This window comes from Manacus candei, unplaced genomic scaffold (genome assembly GCF_025592945.1).
Source record: "Manacus candei isolate 608988 ecotype Guabito, Panama unplaced genomic scaffold, ASM2559294v1 h1tg000083l, whole genome shotgun sequence".
Taxonomy (NCBI): Eukaryota; Metazoa; Chordata; class Aves; order Passeriformes; family Pipridae; genus Manacus; species Manacus candei.
In genome coordinates, this window is record NW_026138131.1 from 3,218,530 (window position 1) to 3,237,706 (window position 19,177).

General features: G+C 41.6%; 1 long non-coding RNA gene across 1 annotated transcript in view; it reads left to right on the forward strand.

The window, feature by feature from the left end:
* The first annotated feature begins 17,039 nt into the window (after positions 1–17,039).
* Positions 17,040–19,177, forward strand: part of LOC127481894 (uncharacterized) — a 62,840-nt gene continuing 60,702 nt past the window's right edge. The window contains exon 1 of the long non-coding RNA XR_007908374.1: positions 17,040–17,128. This is a non-coding gene — a long non-coding RNA (uncharacterized LOC127481894). The remainder of the gene's footprint in view (positions 17,129–19,177) is intronic.

A 19,177-nucleotide genomic window follows, 5' to 3' on the forward strand; every position in this document is an offset into this window, starting at 1 on the left:
TGGCTCAGTGCAGCTGGCCGGCAGTGCCAGAGCCAAATGCCACGAGCATGAGGTCAGAGACCACAGTGATTAGGCAGTCACTTGGTGTGAGGATGTGGTAAAGACCTTTCAGCCTCTTCAAGGCCACGGTGCTTGTGCTGTTCAGCCTCCCTTAGCTCTACCTTTACCTGTCTTCTCCTCTCCCAGGAGAGTTTCTAAGATGCTGCCACGAAGTCTTTTTTATGACTGATTAGAAGGTGACTTTCACCCGGTCTGATTAGATCTGGTTCATCAAGGCTAAAGCAGCCTCTTAAACCACTGTCTGGCAGACTGGGAGAGGATCTCCCATTTGTCTGTCTGGGCTGACTTCAGATGATCCTCTCCTAGAAATCCAGCTGCTTTGATGAGGATTTACAAGACTCAGGTCCTGAGTCCCCTGTTTCTGGGTGGGTTAGGAATTGCTCAGCCTTGCTCTTGTGATCTGAACCGACTTGCTGTCTTGCATTCAAGAAACCCCTGGCCAAAATTGCTGTTAGGAGTCTGCAGCTCCACACTGGAACAAGACTCTAAAACTGGGGACTGAGGGCTCCAGACAGCCTGCCTGTAATTTTTGTGTCAGATTGGTTGCTTTGTGAGATACCAGCTTGGCAAATGTATCTTGCAAATTAAGATTGTGTTTCTCCTTAGCTTGTGAATGAACAGCAGCAGGAGTTCTGAACTGAGACACAGTTAATGAGTTTCATTGAGATTTTGGAGTCTAATGATTGATAAAGACACCCTAGTTTTAGGCTCCTAGAAGTGTACAGAGTACTTGCAAAAGCAAAAAGTAGTAAAACTAACATTTGTCTATAAAGATTTGGTGACTCAATCTATAAAGAAGGCAGACAAATTTAACTGAGAATTGCCATTTCTAAAATAATTTCCTTCCATTACTGTATTACAGGTTACTTTATTGGGAAATGCTGTTTACACAGAGATAAAAGCATGTAATTTCAAATTTCATATCAGGCTATTTAATTTCATAAGAAGCAAAGAAAAAAATTGAAATATACATAGAATAAGTTGTTTGTGTCAATGTGTAATGGCAAAATGCTGAAACCAATAAAGTCCCCTAAATAAACCACCATGTATGAAACCCTGTGCTTAAAAGTCAATTGCTTTTTGATGAGCCTGGAAAAAATGCTGTTTTCTTCTCCAGCCCAAATACTGTCAAAAAGATATTCATATATGTATGCTGTCTGACTGTTTGGGAGGAAGATTGCTACAAGCCTTGCTTATCTGGGTATTTGTGATATATATGTTATGACATCACCTCAAAATGTATTGCTGGCAGTAATGGAAGTTTGTAGAAAGTATGGAAGTTCCTGTTTATATTGTCTAAATTTTTCTGATTTATCCACTATACCTAGGGATTCTTTTGTCTAGAAGCCTTGGTGGTGTTTTATGTGTATGCTATCACTGAAGATGTAATGATGAATATTGCTAATGGACAGAGTAAGGAAAGTGCCAGTAATATTTAGAAAATATTTACAATATTGGACAACTTGCAGGTTATCTATTTACTACTAACCTATGTAATATCCAAGCTTTAAATCAGAAGAGGGCAGTAAAGGAAAATTACATGGGAGATGAAACAATGGGGAAAATATTATTCCCTAAGGAAAAATAGCAGAGTGAGAAAAAAACCCAAACCCACACGCCTGATTTCATCCAGTCTAGGAGTGTTTACTCTTCCTTAAGAAGGAAAAAAGAAAGTTATTGTACAGAGGTAACTGGGGCCAGAGGAGAGTAGAGTGAGAACGTGTGAGAGGAACAACTCTGCAGACACCACGGTGGAGGAGAAGGGGAGAAGGTGCTCCAGGCACTGGAGCCGAGGTTCCTCTGCAGCCTGTGGTGAAGACCATGTGAGGCAGCCCGTGGAGGTCCATGGAAATGCAGAGATCCACCTGCAACCTGTGGGGGAGACCCACAGCAGAGCAGGTGGATACCTGAAAGAGAGCTGTGACCTCATGGAAATGTGTGCTGGAGCAGGGTCCTGGCAAGGACCTGCAGCCCGTGGAGAGAGGAGGCCACACTGGAGCAGGTTTCCTGGTAGGACTTGTGGCCCTGTGGGGGACCCACACTGGAGCAGCCTGTGCCTGGAGCACTACACTCCGTGGAATCATGACCCACATTGCAGCAGGTCGTGGAGAACTGTTGCCCATGGGATGGATTTACGCTGGAGAAGTTTGTGGAATACTGTCTCTCGTGGGAGCAACCCCAACGCTGGAGCAGGGGAAGGACTCCTTTCCCTGAGCAGCAGCAGGAACAACATGTGATGAACTGACCATAACCTCCATTCCCCTGCTCCCTGTGCTGCTGAGTGGGGAGGAGGTAGAGCTGGCAAGGAGGGAGGGGTGGAAGGTGTTTTAAGGATTTGGTTTTACTTCTCATCCTGCTCTGATTTTGTTGGTAATAAATTCAATTAATATCCCCACCTTGAGTTGTTTTTTCCTGTGATGGCATTTGGTGAGGGATCTATCCAAGTCCTTATCTCAAACCATGCACCTTTCACTATATTTTCTCTCCCCTGTCCAGTTGCAGAGGGGAGTGATGGAGTGGCTTTGGTCAGTGCCTGGCATCCAGCCAAGGTCAACCCACCACAGCCTTTTTGGTGCCAAAACCTAGGATCCTGAGGAATTTGAGATACGGGTAGTGATTGGGAGAGTTATTGGGCAAAACATGGACTGAACAATGTTATAGAATGGAATGATTGTGGCGAATTTTTGTTGTAGTTGTGGTGAAGGGACAAGGTGGAGATGTTTAAATTGTCTGTTTTTGTTTGGTATCATGATGATGTTATTTTGATTTCTTGTGTGGGGAATTTTTTTCTTGTGTTTTGGTTAGTTTTGTTGATGTAAGTGAAGGTTGATGGATGAATGTGGATTTTAATGATAATTCTTAAATATGTCATTCACAGAGGCAAGGGGTGGAAGTACTGTAGGAGGACACCATGGTCACCCACCAGAGATACCCAGACCCCTTGTGATACAGTGATTTGATTACCTAGTTTCACCTGGATGGGGATGCTGGTTGGGAGCCATACTCATCACCTACCAGTCCAAAGAGACAAAAGGCATTGTTTCCCTGGGATACATACTCATATGAAACTAAATCCTGTGAAAAATAATGTGCTTAAAGCACTGTGAATATTTCAATAGCAACTGATTCAAATTCTAAAACAGTTGGTAATTTCTTTTGAAAAATTAAATTTCAATCTAGACAAGAGACTTAGTTACTAAGTTGCAAATCATATTAATAGATAATTTTAACAAAACTAAAATGATAATCGTGATTATTATTATTATTAAAATGGCATTGCTGCATCATAAGCCCTCATAAATGCAGTGCTGTTTGGTTTATAAAATCTCCATGTAGTTCCCTGCATTCCAACTAAGAATCATTTGAAACGGAAAGAGAAAGATTTTAACAAGAGCAGTTCTGTAACTGAAGTTCCACTATTTACCTCTGGAGTGTGCAACAAATGCCAGGCTGGTTGGTTTTCTTGAGGTGTTTTTGTTTTTTCATTACTGTACTTCTTTCAGCAGCCTGGTGTTGTTCTGACCTTTGTGCATCAGGAGTTGCCCAGATGTCATCCTGCCAGGACACAGGAGAGGTTTGTTGGTCTGCTGGAAAGGGGAAATTTCTCTGATGAGTCTGAGGCAGGACCTGAGCTTGGGGACTCAGGTTTGTGGATCTCAGGTTTCTCCCGAAAGGAAAAAAAATCTTGTTTAAAGAAATGGAGGCTTTATTCAGGTAACATCTCTTTCACATCCTGGCTGCCCTGGCTGTATGGCTCCTTAGCTTAACCTCTGATCTTTACCACCAGGAGATCAAGTTTACTCCTATCTCTGAGTTTGTAGATCCATGTCAGGTTGTTAAATGCCACGTTTTAGCTCTGGGAAGAAGCTGAAGGACCAAACCTTTTCCAGCATAGCTTCCCTCCCCGTGGCACACAAATCCTTCTGGAAGCACAGCTGCTGCTGCCGTGGCAATAGTTATTGCTTGTCTCTTATTGCTTTTGTCATGCAAGTGTTAGAAAATGGAGCTAAAGATTATAGAACAGCTATTGACTGCACTCAACAAGTGTGCAGGGTTAGGGAAAGAGCAAGGTTCAACCTGACCCTGCACGCTCTCATTGCCATCTAACTAAGGACACCAATACCGCTGTATTTTTCCCTAAAATGGCTGGTAGCTTTGGGCCTGTAGTATACAGGAACTTTTAAAGACATGGCTCCTGCTATCCCTGAATTTTCTATTTAGTGAGCACCACTGGAGCATCACTAGAAGCATCCTGGTAATTGGCACTTTTAGGTACCCTAATTGCCTTTAGGAGTTATGGATTAACTTGCCACCTTATTCTTACACCACATTACTAAATCACACACTCATTGAGAGGTCTCTCTAGGTTTAAAAAAAGCAATAGTCCAGTTTAAAGTCTAGGGAACAAACAGTTCACTATTTATTTTTGCTGCCTAAGCAATTATTTATGCTGTATGAAGCGATATATTCTGCTTCTGAGAATAGTTGCCCATATACACTTGTTAGTGCTGCAAGGGGCAAGCAGTGATGAATCTGACCGTAAAAGACCCATCAAAATAATTTTCCTTAACACAAATCTTCTGATGGAAATTTCAATTTTCTTTTCTGGAAAGAATTTCTTCCATGTATCACTAAACTGAATGTACTTGAGCTTGTATTGTGCGGTGCTGAATGTTTAAGCTAAATATTGAGTGTAATCCATTTTATTTTGTAAGTTGCACTTTGCTGCTTAAAGATGAGTTGTTGTAACTCATCTGAATAATGGTTTTGTTCTTAAGTGAGCCAACAGCACTGCTGTCCCAAAGCACCAAATTAAGAAGCAGGAGAGCATGTAGGAGTTTAATTTGTAAGCTTATGAGGGGGCACAAAACCAGCTCATCTGTTAGGAACACACAGATGAAAGACAAAACTGGTGGATCTAATAATCGTGTTCAAGAGTAAAATGTTTGGGGACTGTAATATCTGGAAAATTACAGCAATCTCTCTAGGTTTCCATGAAACCAAAGCTGTCTTGGAAAAGGAAAAGATTTCCTAATTTTTACTGTATATTCTGCAAAAGGGAAAGGATATTGCAGTTATGATTAACAAACTTTTAGAGTGAACTACAAGTTAGGCTAATTTTCATTTTTCAAATAGTAATGATTATTTCAATACTTATTAGCTGAATAGAAGCTAGTCACAAAAATGTAAAAAGACATTAAAGCAAAAAAAAAAATAATTTCTATAACTAAGGTTAATTTGGCAAAAAGTGCTGAGCTAAATGTGCTAGATTTTTATTAGATTCAGTTATCATGTTATACTTGAAATTTCTCCTTTTATGAAGATTATTCTCCCACATGTAGGAGTGTGGCTTCTCATGTATGGCTCCAGCCTTCTGGTCTGTTGCTGAAGCTTCATGTTTTGTTGCAAAGTCTGGTTTAATGGTAGAATGCCTTGGGATTGTTGTGGCTTCCAAACTTTTTCTGATCTTCTTTTTGAAAAGTAGCTTTGAAATATTGTGCTGTGTTTGTTCCTTTCTTAGAATGAGGCCATGTTAATTTTTTCTTTCATAATTGCAAAGTCTGAACAAACCTTTAAAGAGGCGATTGGTGTCCTGTATGTCCTAAGTCTTTCTGCCAGGAGTCCAGGTCTGCTGGTCACCTCTGGTCTTAGAGCGTCCTTCCAGCAGAGTGCACAGGGGCATGAGGAATTTCCTTGTCCATTGGAAAAGGAGCACATGGCCTGTATGAGCCCACACTGCTGTCTCCCACATCTTCTCCCTTTCCTTTCCATGTTTCCTTTACCTTTTCCACTGATAAGCCCTAGTTTCTGTTCCCTAGCAATTCCTATTCAGCCCATCAGATGAACACACACCTGCCAGTTCTGCTACCCATCATGAACTTGTTGTTTCCCCTTTTAAGACTGATCTGTAACACCATTTTTGAAAGGTTTGGCGCAGTAATTTTGTGACAGAAGTATCCCATGTTCCTATGTGTTGTAAATTTTCCAGATGAGATGAAGGGTTTTTAAATGTGGTGAAAGTCAACCATCTCTGAAGTTTGGGAGGCATCAAGGCTGTGTCTGCCCCCCAACCTCCGGCTGGCAGTGTCTCGTTGCAATGCAAGAAGTCTTCCAAATATAGAAATTGCTAATTGCTTCCTGGATTTTCAAAAAAGCTTTAACACTGGGAAATTCACTCATGTTGCTTTACAGCTCTGTCCAGCTGGCAGCACCTTCGCCTGAACCGCAACGACAGCAGGTAATTGTAACAGAACAGTCACTGTCAAAACAAGGAAGATATACTATGCTGCTGGATAATGAAATGGAACAACTCATGCAAGCAATAAAGAAAAAGCACTGCCGGAAAGATGGAAAGTCATATTCAGGCCTTTAAAGACTATAAAAGCAATACAGTAAAAGAGTGAGCTGTTGAGTGTATCACTGCTCAACATCCCAGCACAACAGGAGAACTGCGTTCACCAGCATCTGTAGACTCGCTCTGCGTCGGGAATGCTTGCTGAGCAACTGTGGTGATCATTCCCAGCATCATTAGCACTTCCCGCATCAAGTCCCTTGGTGGAAACTCATCTATTCCAGCACACTGGCAGTTTCTGAGACCAGCCCACGCCAAACAATTTAAAAAATGGTGCAGAAAACAACAACAAAATATGTTGTCTGTAGGCTTCCTGAATCCTAACAGTTAAAAGAGCTTTTTCTGTTTGCTTTGCATTAGTGTTTTTCAATGTTTCTGTGTGATTTGTCTCTTTTACTCTTTTCTCTCAGGTTATACAAATCTCTACCCTTTTGTGGAATTATTTTGTTTTGCTGGACGTAGTAATGTGTGCTAGAGAGGAACTCCATCAGCTGATTATGCCTCACGTGCAAGTCTGTCTGTTTTCTATTTTCCTGACACTGTCCTAGGGCTGGTTTATGTGAAAAAGTAAACAAGGAACATCCATCTCTCTGCTGTACATGAATCATTATTTTGTATATAATGCTTTTATGGCTTTGTAATAGTGCCTAAACAGTACACTGAAGTCAGGGCTGGAAGGATGCTCAAGCCAGTCCCAAATTAACTCTCCCAGCTGCTGCCTGAACCTTGGTGGCAGCAGCTCTGGGCACAGTTGGGGCTGCCAAGCCCACCCGAGAAGCAGAGCCAGATCTGCACTGCTGCACTTACAGTAGCAATTGCAGCTCCATCAATCACCAACAGCAGTGGGGTTACACCTTGATCTTTCCAGTGCTTCCCCCTGCAGTGGGTTTGTCACCTAATTCAGAGCTCATTTATTAGCAGATATCTTTCTTTCTGGGAGCATGTTTGCCATATGTTTATGTACACTTCCTTTTTCAAGGAGCATGCAAAGACTAAGTTCTTGGGTGTCCTAGAAATACTGCAGATAAAGTATAAGGATATATATACAAGGGGAGAAAGGGCTATCCTTTCACTTCATTACTCTCAGTTTCTTTTCCCTCTGGTAAACCACAGTGTTTTTTTCAAACTGTGCTATGCCAAGGACCTTCCAGTGGCAATATCCTTAGGATAACAGCATGATTGTGGCATTGAGGGAGGGAAGAGGTGAAGGCTGTCCAGTTCCTTGCCCTCCAAGCTGTCTTGTCCCTGCTCCCCTTGGAGTATCTATTTTTATTTCTGCCCCTGGGACTCAGAAGTAAAACCAAGGGTTGTGTGTCTCTTTTTTGCGGTTGCACAGTAACATTTCCAATAGGTTCCTCTTGTGGACTGGATTTTTATCTAAGATTTAGTGTCAGAGGCATTATATATTATATTATTTGCTATGCAATGACAGTAATTTTTACTATTAATTGTTTTTTCTACTTCCTGGCATTCAGGAGTCAGAAAGTACCAGAAGAAGCAAAAAAGGGAGAAAAATCTCTTATTTTTCTGAGGGCAACAATCTAACTTTTAAGTAGAAGGTCATGCTATATATTTATTTTCTCCTGTGTTCAACTCAGGCAGCCCACATTTATTATAGAGAGAGTGTCATCACTAAAATCTTTACAGTTTTGCCTTTGAGAAAATATAAGATTACCATACTACTCCCTAGGTGTTTTCTTTCCTTTACTGAGGGAACACTTTCCTGGTATTAATTACCTTGAAAAGCATTTATATAGATTTTAAATGTTGAAAACTATAATGTTTATAATGTTTGCATATGATTAATTGCACTTTAGCAATGTGTATATAATGGGATACAAACTATAGTCAATAATATTTTACTACATTTTACTATTTGAAGCACATTCCCCAAAAAGAATTGCTTTCTGGATTTGTGTGTTGGTCTAACGAAGTGAACAATCTCAAAGCATAGGACAAGGTCAAACAAAGCACCTTCAGCTGTGTCTGGAAGACAGCACTGGAGAAAATAATTTGTATTATTTGTATTATTTACTCTCCATTCTCCTTGGATGAGAGTGGATATGGAGTTTGTCCCTTACTCTTTTCATTCCATAGCCCCACTCCCTTTCTTCATACTGTCTCTTGTTGCTCCTTCTCTCCTGCTGACATGTGTTAAAGGGCTCTGTTGGGTGCAGTATGAAAGATGATATTTATATTTTTGTAGATATGTACAAACTGTAAATTGGGCAAAGGGTGATTTTACATGCCATCACTTGGAAGTTTTAGTCTGCTCCTGGTAGCTGTTTTCAGATAAGACAAGAATATGGTTTAAAGGCATGATTTTTCTTCTTTCTCTGGAACTCCATATAATTCAATAAAGCTAGGAGTTTGTTTTATTTAGTGTCAAAAAGTGCTCTATTTTAAAATGAATCTACCTTAGACTTTGAGGAGTCTCCAATGGCAACTCCCTGGAGTGGAAGTACATGATGGAGAATGTTTGCAGAGTGTTGGGCCGGTAGCTGTGTGCCCTCAGCACTCACAGATTAAATGCCTACATGGCCTTTTGTTTGCTGCAGCGTTATTGATGTGGAATGTGGTGAAAAAACCTATCAGAAAAGTGCAGAGCAAAGGTTGCTAGAAAAATACCGCTTTCTTCTTGTGCAACTCGTGTGTTTGCTTTAAGATGCTTTTGAAAGTATCTTTTAATGAGAAGAAAAGACAACAATTAGATGAATAAGTCATCTGTCAGGCTGACAGTATGGACAGTCAAAAATTAATATAATTTAGACACGGGCTATAAATGCCTGGCAACAGTGAGTTTAGATTGACAGCGTGCTTTAATTTGCCTCCAGTCTTTAATGTGCAAGCTCCTTCTACATCATATCTGAGACCGACACCATGTAACCTTTCTCATGGTTGCAACAGTCAATACTCTCCTGTTAAAATCATGAATTCCTGGGAAAAAAAAAAACAAGGAGAAAAGAAAGCTTTGGAGTGCACGGGAGTTTCTACCTGTCAAAAAGACTGTGTGCAAAGCATTCAACGCACAGGAAAAGAATGTCACAAATCAGTCTCCTCGTCCGCACTGTTGGAGCAGCTGGCTCGTCACTGAGCTATGGGAATGGGGGAAGGAAGAGGGGACAGACATTATGAGCAGGCTGCAGCAGCACTTTCATGTGCTGCTTTGTTTTTCTCGCCTGCTTCATGCACCTCAAGTGAAGAGCAGAAGTTTATGCCCTTCCCGGGTCTGCAGCCTGGTGTGCCTTTCTTGTGAGCGCAGAAGTGTTGGGCACTGCGGGTGTTCTCTCTTCAAGATGCAAGTCACAAACCATGAAGTGTTTTCCCTGCCTTCCACAGGGCACCAGGAACTGACATTCTGGCATGAGTCTACGTTCAAGAATGCACTTTTCCAGTCGAACTGCTAAACGAATATGCTCCGGCTGACGCAGCCTCCAGGTTCGCATGCAAAGCATGACTGATTATTTCAGACAGGGAAAATTAAAAAAGGAATCCGAAAGAAGAAGGAATTAAATCTAAACGTTAAACAGAAAACTAAGAGATATACAGAACTAAATATGCATTGGGGGAACTTCAGCTTGGACATTAGGAGAAGGTTGTTCACTGAGAGGGTGGTTGGTCACTGGAACAGGCTCCCCAGGGAACTGGTCATGGCACAGAGGCTGTCAGAGCACAAGGAGCATCTGGACAGTGCTTTTAATCATATGGTTTAGTTTTAAGCAGTTCTGCAAGGAGCAGGAAAATTGACTTGATGTTCCTCATGGGTCCCTTCCAACTTGAGATGATCTGTGATTCTATGAAATGTTGAGCTCTGGTGCGGAATCAGTAATCTGGCACAGTTCAGCCCCTTTTCTCTGTTCTTCTCTAGTTTCATCCATTTGAGGTATGAGAATGGGAATCTTCTCTTTTCAATTTAGCCATTAAAGATGGAGAAATACAGCTGTTATTTAAATAACCAAAACAAGAACCCATATGAAACATGGATTAATATTGGCAGAGGTGCAGACAAGTCACATTCTTATTCTCCTGCATGTGTTAATAGCTTTGTTGTCATCCATTTGTACTTTATTGTTTTCAATGCTGGAATAGCCACTTAAGTTCCCTGCCATTTACTTTGTTCAGTAGTTAGACATCGATTTTGTTGGTGTTTATAAAAGTGCCAGTGCCTTCACATGAATGTGCAAACATATTGGTTGCCTTTGTAGAGAAATAAAACCTTATAGGAATATTTACAAGGACCAAAGGCACTGTGAATATCAAAGGAAATCCCTGATTTTCAATTCAGACCTACACTTGGAAGTACACTTCGGCATTGTTCACCTGAGTCAAGCTAATATTTTTAATAAAATATCTTTGCAAAAGATATGAAAAAGATACATTTGTGAAACACTGGATTTCTAGGCAAGATATGAAGGTCGAAGGAAATAAAGTACTGTTTGATGGAGGGAAATTAAAAAAACAAACAATAGAAGTGGCTAGGTTGTAGCTTCTACTCATGTCAAAAACAAAGCCGGGCTGACTTGTCTGGCTGCTGTTTCAAAAAAAGCAGAGGGCAAAACTGTTTTCAGTTCTATCAGCAGACCCAATTAGCCTGGACTTTTCTGGATCAAGTCACAAGAGGGAAATGCCCTTTTATTTCAATGATTTCCAAAGTACTGAGCCCCTCTGAGCAGTTAACAGAGACTGTACAGGGGAATTATGTGGTGGATGCTATTTTCTATTCAGTACTTTCTAAAATGAAATTCATAAGATTTTTTGCTCTGAATTGCACTGTTACTTTGCAAGTTGTCCCCATTCATCACAAGACATCAAGAGAAGTCCACTGCTGACAGTCATTGCCAGGAAGCTGACCAGATAGCACAAACAAGAAATGTCACCTTCTCACAATTTGAAGACAAAAAAGGGAGAGCTGGCAACTGTGTGTTCGGTGAGATGTGAAAACACAAGTTTGCTGAAGCCAGAAGCTGTATCAGCAATTGATTTAATTCATTTGATCTCAAGAGTTCTGCTTTCTTAATCTATGTGTCTGCTGTAACCTCTCATTATACCTTATCCAGAGACAAGAGGAGGGGGGTTTTCACCAGGCCAGTCTGAGGGGGGTGTTGGACTGAACCCAGATTTCACTGGGCAGTGACAAGCAGCATTTGGGTTCTGAGTGAGACTGAGATGTCCCAGCAGTGAGATCTGAGAATCTCTAGTAGAATCAGAGAAACTGGATGCTGAGCACTCCAGAACCAGATGATATTTTGTCCTGGCTATAAACAGGATGTACCTCGAAGACAGGGAAGCTGAAGGACTCCCCACCGTGCTTGTAAAGCAAAATCATGTCTTCATCGGTTGCATTAGATGCAAAGTTTATAAAGCACTTTGGGAATTTACTATACTGTAGAAAGAAGTGAGAATTACAAGACAAAAATTAAAATGATCAGGATTTTATATGCACTCAGCTGTAAGAAATAGTTTTCCAAAGGGTGCAGTTAAGCAATTAACAACCCTCCCACACCCTGTTATAAAGTGTACGTGCATTTTGGAATTTGAAGCAGGGCTTGTTACAGCAGAAGATGTTGAGTTCAGAATTGGCAGTACTAACAATTAACACCTTAAAATACTGTCAATTCCTGCTGATGGAAAGCAGACATCCCCTGTGCTGTGGGTGTAAGGGTTTTGTTACCGGGTAGCTCCACCTCTCTTTAATCTGGGCAGTTCTTGCTCTGACTCAGATAAGGACATGGTGGGATATACCTTTCACATATTGAAAGTAAGTAGTTTAAGTGTTCCAGTGCTACTTTTTAACTATATTCCAGAAATAATAGTAATTATTGCACACAATTTGTGTTGCAATAGCCCACAGAGACCTTTACCCAGGCTGGTCACAGCTGGGCTTTGTGCAGAATGTGCAGAATATACTCATGGTGACCAATAGCTCCTGCTTGAGAGAGGTACCAGCCAGGAGGAAAGAAACCTGGAGACCTGTGTCACTGTGTCTTTGTGTCACTGGCCAGTTAATTATCTAAGGCTTTGTCTTCACAGAGGCTGTTGGTATGTCACTATCACAGTCTTTTAGATCAGAAAAATACCCTTTTCTCCCCTCTCCTGGTGAGTTTCTGCATCTGACCTCTTGGATTTTTCTGTTTCCTGCCACAGAATGGCCATTGTCCCAGGCAATGTTGCAAATCCCTTTCACAGCACCTAGTTCATGCCATTTTATAATCCATCCCCTAATCTCTCCCGTGGTTATTCCTTCAAATCAGAAAGGGATATCCTCACTCCTGAAGTGCAAGACTTGCTGGGACCACACCACATGTGGTCTCCCAGGAGCAGTGAACATTGTTCCAGGCTCCTGCCAGGGTTTTGAAACCTTTCCTTAAAGACTTATTTCAAACCTTATTTCGACTTTGAAGATGCTTTTAAGGCACAAAAATTATTGAATAAAATTTTAAATAAGCAAAACCTGATTATGTTCTATAAATATTAATCTCAGAGTGTAATTGCTCTACTACTCTATTATATTACAATAAACCTGCTGGTGTTTTAAAATACTTGCAGTATTTTAAATAAGTGTTAGATCCTTTAGTTTGTTCTAACACTCTTTGTGGCAACAATATTCAGTCTGAAACAAGATTGCAATTTGCTGATTAAAGCAGTATCACCTCATCAAGTGAGATTGTGTTCATTTTTTTATTTTAGTTTTTTTTCTTTTTATTTACTCTTACTAAATATTTCGTTTTTGGAACATTTTACGACTTTTCTACTCTTGCTGTTTAATTGCCATTAATAAAATATTCCTAGTCTCATTCACCCAGAAGGTGTTGCATATCCAAGACACATGATCAAGGTTCGATTTGGAAGTGCCACCTCTGAAAAATTACCCAGGGCTGCAGCAGGCCTTCAGAATGTAATCTGTTAGCATGAGTTCAGATACAGTAATGTTTCATATTTGTTTTACTGGCTGATTATGGGACTAATTGGGAGACTTTGGAAGGGGAGCTGAGAGAACTGGATTATGTTTAGAGCTATTTCTGCATCAGAATGGTCTGGAACAGCATATTGGAACTTATATTTGGTAAAAATACCATGGTATCATTCAATTGACAGAGGGCATCTGGCTCTTCTCTCTATTCATGGAGGAGGAGCTGTATGTGAGACATGAAAAGAAGGCAAATTGAACAGAATGAATAAGGCCACAGCAGTTTTTGCTGGAGCAAAATAGCTGAATTGAAGCTGATATTTGCTTTCTTCAGTCCAAATGAAGCAGTGGGGGAATCCATGCCAAGAGATGTGTTTCCCATCACATCTCATTCAGTTTAGCATCTTTTTAGTTGCAGTCAAATATTTTCATAACTGGCGACTCTGCTCTTAATGATCTATTCTTCATAGAATATGAGAATATGAGAAATGAACCTGCACATACAATGAAAGTGAGCTTTTACTTTTAAATAGGTGCTCTTATAAACATTCATGCACCATTCTTTGCCCTGTGGCCTGTGCTATTTTTCAGTCCCCACAGCTAAACCTTTCCTGAAAGTTAAAGACGCTATTTGGAAAAGATAAGTGGAACTGGTCTTGTGGAAGTGACTCAGAATGAGTTGGCCTCTGGCATGGTGGAGTACCTGAGGCTTTTGATCTGTCATTTTGGTGGTGCTTCTCATTATCTTTCCCATTTCTCTTCATATTTGCCATGCTATATATACACCTACTTTTATCATCAAATTGAAATTGCTCTGAGTACTGTAGAGCACTTCCCTCAAAAACATCGTGTAGCTTGTACTCATCTTTAACAAGTGATGACTGCATGTCCACTTTTGTGTGCACAGCCTCACTGGAGGAACTTGCCTTCAAGGTGGAGTTTGACCCAGATGTGAGGGCAAGCACAACCCAAACCAGTGCCAGGTAAATACCCAAGTCATGTGCATAAGACTGAAAGCTGTTACCACTGTGGTCGCTTTTCAAATTTCTGAGTTTCAAATGTCTTGGATAGAATGTCTTTATAGGCCTTTGCAGAACAAACACCTGGTCAGGAGGCACAGTGTTGTGGGTTAGTATGTGGCACACACCGATCAGCACAAACGTTTGTTCAAGCGAAGTGAGAGTTGCAGAAATGCTCACAGGATGTGAAAATACTGTGGGTGGGCTAAGGGATGTAGAATCATAGAATAATTTAGGTTGGAAAAAGCCTCTAAGATCATCGAGTCCGACCATTAATCTAACGCTGCCAGGTTCACCACTAAATCGTGTTTCCAAATACCCCATCTACACATCTTTTTGAGCACTTCCAGGGATTGTGATTCCAGCACTTCTCAGGGCAGCTTGCTCCAGTGATTGACTGCCTTTCAGTGAAGAAATTTTTCCCAAAGTCCAATCTAAACCTCCCCTGGCACAACTTGAGGCCAGACTTGTGCTCTGGACCCTTCCCCTGCTCCGTTGCCCTTCCCTGGACACGTTCCAGCCCCTCAATGTCTTTCTTGTCATGAGGAGCCTAAAACTGAACCCAGGATTCAAGGTGTGGCCTCACCAGTGCCCAGTACAGGGGGACAGTCACTGTGCTGGTCCTGCTTGTCACAGTATTGCTGATACAAAGATCATAGCCAATGTATTTACTTTCCTTCTTTAAGGGCTTGCTAATATCCCTGTGTCAAAATTTATTATTCTTTCATTATGGACTACTTTAAATATACCTTTAGTAAGCTTGAAAACACTAGATTCTTATTTGGGGTATAGTCTGTGTGGAAAACATGGGTATGAGTGGAGAACAGAACAGCAACACATAGCACAATTGTAAGTTAACAACACGTGGTGATCTGGCTGTAACTGTGCCAGGCCCAGTGTCATTGTCTCCAGTGATACACTCCTTTTAATGGTGTTTAATCAGCCAAAATATTTTAACTGTGAAATCTTTAAAATAAGAGAACTGAAAATATCTTACCTGTTACTTTTCACTGGCTTTCCAGCACATTGCTCTTAAAACCAGGTAACTCTAGCTCTCTGATGGCAACCTGCTGGTGATGTGGGAAGACATCAGGGTCAGTTATGCTTTAAAAATCTTTATAGTCAATGTAAAAAGTGGGTGCAACTGTAGTATCACACGTTTATATTACATAGCACTTAGTAAATGAATGCATCTGAAAGCAGTTCTTCGGGTCTTTTGCTCGGGTACATCTAAGTGTCAACTGTGGGTGAATATCCATTTCCTTTTAAGAGCAGTTTGTCATTTTCTCTTGGAATGAAAGATTTTCCCAAATTCAAGCACATTTCCTTCCTGCAGTTAAAAGCTGAGTGAACAGAACTGTATTTTTCAACTCATAAATCCTCTAAAAAGGAAATCTCATTAGTGTAATGAATACACTGAATGGTTGTTTGTTATAGACAATTAACCTCCATTAATTGGAGTGGTGTGCTCACAGAAGTGGGATTGTTTATTTGACAGAATGATTTTTTTTTTTTTTTTTGCTGGGCAGAAGAAGACGTTTCAGATAACTTGCCAAGATAACTTCATCTCTGGCTGATGGCACTGAGTTACTGAGGGCAGTGCAAATGAAAGCTGTCTGCAGTGTGGCAGAAGGGCTTTGTGACACTGAATGACCATGTAGTGGAACAGCAGGTGAAATTCGGTGCTTATGGGTAGAAAGAAGGGTAAATGGAGGTTTTCTCCAAGCTTCACAAGCAAAACAACACAGCCTGGCCTAACTCTTACTGCTCAGGAAAGAGCTTGGGCTGTAACTGGCAGTTTTATGAAAACAGCAGTGTTCAGCAGCAACCAAGAGGTAAAAAGAATAGAGTCTGCCTGGAACTGCTGGCAGAGGAGCATAGAACAAAACAGAGTTTGCTCTTATGCTGCAGTGTAAATCCTCAGCTTGGCTCTCTGTGGAACACCAACCATCCCTGTGCTCTCCATAGCTCAGAAAGCACCTCTGTTCCCTGGAGGTGTGCAGATTTTGGGGTGTTGTGGAGCACGTGCCGTTGGCCAGGACCAGCACTGGTTGTGTGTGTAGGACTGTGCCCAGATCCATGTGCAGGCTGACTTGCTGCCTGTGGTTTCACTGACCCATTCCTTCCTTGCCCATTGCACTTGGTGCTCACAGTCCCAGCTATTTGCATTTACCCAGGCATGCCCATGAAATGCAAATCAGATGCAAATCAACATAGGTACCCCTGCATGAGCCTGAGGATCAAGATCCGGCGGCAGGGCAATTCCCAGAGCCAGGGACCAGCAGGGGCAATTCCCAGAGCCAGGGACCAGCAGGGGTAATTCCCAGAGCCAGGGACCAGCAGGGGTAATTCCCAGAGCCAGGGACCAGCAGGGGTAATTCCCAGAGATGGGGACCAGGCACTGCTCCCTGCCATGAGAAGCATAGACCTTGAAGAGGCTGAGGGGTGTTCAAAGCCCACTCCTGCCACTGTGCAGTGTCACCACCAAAGGTTTGCCCGTTGGGGAGGTATTTTGGAGGGTTTGGGATGTTAACATTCAGAGATAAGGGGGAAGCAGGCTGCTACGGTTCCACTGAGAGGAGTGTCAGGGAGATGTCTAATCTTACAATCCACTTATGTCCTTGGGAAAAAAATGTTACCATTCTGTCTCCCTCTGTTTAATTTAGTGGCCTTCAGGGACAATTGCTCAGTCATAGAAAGATGAGCTTCAGAGTCTGGAGCCCTGATACCACAAGCTTTCCTGCTTTTGCAAGCACTGGAGTCTGACATATTTGCAATGGAATGGAAAAGGTACTAATTAATGTATTTTATATTGATGTTACATTTTCTTCTGCTGTTGAATCATTTTACTATCAGCTATATGATTTTATTGGTAGACCTACATAGTTACTTTTTCTGATGTTAGTTTTTCCTTGTTTGTGAGATGGAATTGATGCTGCTATTAGGGATCTCTGTTGCTTGCTATCATCACAAATGTAAGGAAGGCATTATTATCTTTATAAAACTTGCATTAGCATTTACTGTTGTGGTTATTTCTTAGCCATTCTGTATCTGTGTGGCTGCCTGTTGTGAAGCTGAGAAAATGTTAATGGAAAATGTTCCAATTCTGAAGTGCTGCAATCAATATGCAATGCTTCTTACATGTTAACCTTTAACATATGGATTTAATATCACATCTGATTTACACCTAATAAAACAGGACTATGCCTCCAGAGCTATTATTTTTTTTCTTTTTTTCTTTCCGTCTTTCTTTTTTTTTTTTTTAATTAATTTAAAATGGAACATTTTTTGCTTCAAATATTACTGTGTGCCACATTTTGGTCAAGGAACCATCCTATGGCCTCACCCAGCTCCCCTTACCTAACTAATATGACTTCAGCAAAAACTTCCTGACTTCAGGTATCTCCCAACCATGGACAAAGCTGGATCTCTTGTTCCAAACTCTATTTCAGTTTTGATTGTTTAAACCTGAGGAAAAACAAACTACATAAGCAGAAGTGCTCTGGATTTACTGGAGCAACCACCGTGAACATTTGCCACATCATCTCTAGAGTTCTCTGTAACATTTTAACCAAACTCTTACACATTTCTGGCTGTGATCGTAAGGTTTAATTTGCAACATCGACAGCCAGAAGTGGGCATCCTGCTCTCCTGATTTGTAAGCCAGTTCAACCCTACTGATTTCAGTGGGATCGCAGAGGAGGTGATTCCAGGGCAGTTCTGACCATCTGGCCTTACTGCTAGTCTGCTCATCTCAACCAGTACACCCTATTTCACACCACGGGTCCTTTTTAGCAGATATTTTGTGGTTTTCCTCTCCAGTGTTTTAATTGTGTGTCTTTAGTGTTTCAGTGTCTCTTTAGTGTTTCAGTGTCCTCTTTAGTGTTTTAATAGCATCTCCTTAAGTTATAATATGTCATATCTTGACTGCACTAAAAAGATATGTACTGACTTTCTTCCATTTAATTAATAAACAGTTAACTCCAAGCCACCTGTGCTCTGGTAGCAGTGGAAGGGCACTTGAAAATGGTGACAACAGGTACATCACAGGATATTCCTCACTGATATACCAGGGCCCTATTGCCCAGGTGGAGGATAGTCCTAGCAAAGCACATCCCACGAGTCCAGGATACCTGCACTTTTTCAGAACGTGTTTTCCCACGTACAAATCCATGTCTATAAATGTGGCACCCACAAAGAAGCGGGTCCCTGCCCTCTCCAGATGTTGATCTCAAACACTGTGCCCGTGCCACGTGTAGACAGAAATTCTAGAAGTAAATGAGAAGGTCGGTTGGCAGCCTGGTGTTACCACAGTTTTTTGTCAAGCCACAGAATTGAGGCACAGTGAGTGTGTGTGGGGGGCTATAGCAGGATGAGGGCCTTGCTGAGGTGCTCCTGCAGAAGTGGAGCAGGGCAAAACCATCACATTTAGTGTGCATGTACTCCGAGAGGTCAGTCCCCACCAGCTCCAGCCTCCCAGCTGTACTCAGATTTCCCTGTCTAGAGGACTAATTTGCCCCATAGCAGAGTCTAGATGAAAAGAATTACATGCACGTGTTGTGGGCAACCGGGATTTCGGGACCATGGTTGAAAATGGAGATTGCTCCACCTGGACAGCATGGATATCTCAGTGACTCCTGTCTGAGCACCTTGTGCATCCTGGCAGAATTCTCCTGCCCAAGATCAGGCAGCACCCAGCAAAACACTTAGAACAAAATTTGTCTTGCATACACCGCACGTGGACTTCCCTGCCGGTCTGCTCGAGGCGGGAATCTCCAGGGATTTTACCTGCTGTTTTGAGGGAAATGAAATCCTGCCTCAGGAGCTCCACAGGTTTTG